Source organism: Gossypium arboreum, chromosome 10 (genome assembly GCF_025698485.1).
Source record: "Gossypium arboreum isolate Shixiya-1 chromosome 10, ASM2569848v2, whole genome shotgun sequence".
NCBI lineage: Eukaryota > Viridiplantae > Streptophyta > Magnoliopsida > Malvales > Malvaceae > Gossypium > Gossypium arboreum.
The window spans coordinates 128652626-128656016 of record NC_069079.1 but is presented as its reverse complement, the minus strand read 5'-3'; the positions used below and the strand labels follow the sequence as shown (position 1 = coordinate 128656016).

Sequence of the window (3391 nt, the reverse complement as noted above, 5' to 3'; positions counted from 1 at the left end):
GGTAAAGGATGGGGAAAATGGAGATGAAGGCAAGGGAAGTGAATTTGAGGGTGGTTTGAGGGTTAGGTAAGTGAGAATTTGGGGAATGATGGACAGAATAGGGATTAGGGGTTGGGGAATGGTAGATTTCGGCTAGGGTTTGGAAATATGGGAGAAGATGAACAGTGGTTTGTTGATATAGGGGAGGGTTACATGGCCTAAGGCCACACTCGTGTACTTTGAGGCTGAGCCCGTGTTTTTCAAATTTTGCAAGTTAGGTCGTGCCCGGCTACTATCACATGCCCGTGTGTCTTGGGACTATGTCAAACATGGCCGTATCGCACGGCCGTGCTTAGCTTCGTTCGCTTCTCCCATGCCCGTGTTTGATGGTAGCACACCTGTGGATTGTTGTCCACGGTTTGATGGCATGGGCGTGTCGCGAGCCCGTGTTAGAGAAACAGAATCAAGCCTTGCCCCTGGCACGCCCGTGTTTTTCCAATCCCACACCCGTGTTCATCTATCAACCTCACCCACGGTCATGTTGCACGGTCGTGAGGATTTATCATATCCCGTGTTTTGGGGAAATCTTTGCCTTGTTTCCACACGGCCGTGCTTCCCCTGTTTTGCCACGGCTTTAGGCACGCCCATGTGGATGGCCGCGTGTTCTGAAAAAAATTGTGCAATTCCAAAAATTTAATTATTTAAAGTGTTAGAAATAAGAAATCAAAATATGTTAATACTCGGGTTGCCTCCAAAGAAGCGCTTATTTATAGTCTAAGCTCGAATTACCTCTCTGTTGAATGCTAAGGTGGTTTAAGGAGTTCGTACTCCTCATTCATGCTATCATTCTTATCAAAATAAAGCTTAAGCCGAGAATTGTTTACCTTAAAAGTGCCGAACTTGGGGTGACTTACCTCCACTGTACCGAATGGGAAAACACTAAGTACTGTAAGAGGGGTTTCCTCATTCGGGTTAGGAGTGACAACGTGAGGGTCTGCGGCATCTAATAAAACTTGATCTCCAACCTTTAGTTGATCTGGAGAGGTATCGAGCTTGTTTTGGCGTAATTTCAGTTTATCATGTGTTCTCGGTTTATGTTCTCGCCATTCGTTTAGCTCCTCTATCTGTAGCCATCGTTCTTCATGGATGTCTTTGTTCTCTTCATGATAGTAGCACACTGTCTTTGTTGTCTTGGTTTGAGGAGGTTCCTTCAAGGACGATTGAATATTAGTTTTATCATTAGCAGTTTTTATAGCAGTATCCCGAGTCTTAGAGGTTTTGACTGAGTCGCGTGCTTGAAGTGTTACTGCGTCGTCACCTGCACGAAGTGTTAGCTCTCTTGTGCCTACATTAAAAATGGTTCTGGCAGTTGCTAAAAAGGGTCGTCCTAAAATTAAAGGTATCTCGTAATCCTCATCCATATCTAAAACAACAAAGTCCACTGGGTAAATAAATTTATAAACTTTAACGAGAACATCTTCAATGATACCCTTAGGAAATCTAACTATTTTGTCAGCCAATTGTATGCTCATCCAAGTCTGTTTGGGTTTACCTAGACCTAGTCGTTTGAACATTTTATGCAGCATAACATTTATACTTGCCCCTAAATTAGCTAAAGCATTATTCATAGATAAACTACCAATTAAGTAAGGAATTGTAAAACTCCCTCAATCTTTCAATTTGTTAGGTAGCTTATTCTTTAGAATAGCTGAGTAGACTGCATTAAGTTCCACATGCGATGTAGCGTCTAATTTTCTTTTATTGGTCAGAAGTTCCTTTAAAAGTTTTGTTGAGTTGGGCATATGCGAAAGAACTTCAATAAAAGGTAAGTTAATATGTAATTTTTTCAAAAGTTTAAGGAATTTACCGAATTGTTTGTCTGAGCGATCTTTCCTTGTTGCGTTAGCGTATGGGACACGAGGTCTATATTCTTCATTTACTGTTTTGTTATGACTTACCTCACTTTTACCTTCGCTTACCACTGTTTCTTGCCTTGGTTCTAGTTCAGGCGAAATGAATTCTTCCTTGTTTTGAGTAATGATTGTGTTGAGGTGTTCCCTTGTATTTGGTTCAGTATTACTAGGCAAGCTACCTTGTGGTCATTCGGATATTAACTTGGACAGCTGACCTATCTGGGTCTCGAGTCCTTGAATTGATGCTTGTTGATTTTTGAGTACTGTCTCGGTGTTCTGGAAACGAGTTTTTGACACCAAGATGAATTTGGATAGCATCTCCTTAAGGTTCGGCTTCTTTTCGGGTTGATATGGTGGCCGTTGAAAATTCTGAGGATTTTGTGGCCTTTGATTCTGTTGACCATCCTAAGAGAAATTTGGGTGGTTTTTCGAACCTGCATTATAAGTATTACTATACGGGTTATTTTGAGATCTAAAATTATTGTTACCCATATAATTGACTTGCTCCTCTTCAGTTGCAGGATTGAATGGTGGGTATTCTGTATGCACACCTCCTCCACTTTGATCGCACCTCATCACTGGATGTACCTGCGTAGAACCAAGTAAACCATCAATTTTTTTGTTCAGAAGTTCTACCTGATTTGTCAACATAGTGACTGAGTCGACGTTATAAACGCCTGCTGTTTTTGTTGGCTTAGTCCTCATGACTTGCCACTGATAGTTGTTCAGTGACATCTCCTCTATGAATTCATAGGCATCTTCTGGTGTTTTATTATTGATGGTTCCATCAGCAGCTGCATCAATCATTTGTCTTGTCAAAGGGTTCACACCATTGTAGAATGTTTGGACTTGCAACCATAGGGGTAAGCCATGGTGTGGTCACCTTCTTAATAGATCTTTGTATCTCTCCCATGCATCGTAAAGTGTCTCTAAGTCCATCTGCACAAAAGAAGAAATATCATTACGCAACTTAGCTGTATTTGCCGGTGGAAAATATTTTAATAGAAATTTTTCGGTCATTTGCTCCCAAGTGGTAATGGATCCTCGTGGTAGTGAATTCAACCACTGTTTAGCTTTGTTCCTCAGTGAAAAAGGGATAACCAAAGGCGAATGGCATCATCAGAAACGCCATTAATTTTGAAAGTGTCTCACAGTTCTAGGAAATTTTCCAAGTGCGTGTTGGGGTTCTCATCTTGCAAACCATCAAACTGAACAAATTGTTGTATTATCTGAATCGTGTTAGGTTTTAGTTCAAAATTGTTAGCAGCAATAGCAGGCCTAACTATTCTTGACTCAGTTCCTGTAAAACTAGGTTTAGCATAAGCATACATAGTGCGAGGAGCAGGATTCTGATTTGCTAATTCAGCGGGTATGACTGGAGGTAGCGGATTGTCTTGATTTTCAGCCATCTCTTCAGTAGTAGTTGAGATATCGTCCTCTTGCTCTTCCTCTATGTATCTTAAGCTGCGCCTAATTTCTCGTCGATTTCTACGAGCTAT

General features: G+C 41.1%; 1 non-coding gene across 1 annotated transcript; it reads left to right on the top strand.

Annotated features, from left to right (window-relative positions):
- Positions 1–2757: 2757 nt before the first annotated feature.
- LOC128282678 (small nucleolar RNA R71) lies at positions 2758–2864 on the top strand. The gene has a single exon (XR_008273032.1). It is a non-coding gene; the product is annotated as a small nucleolar RNA R71 (small nucleolar RNA).
- Positions 2865–3391: the final 527 nt, after the last annotated feature.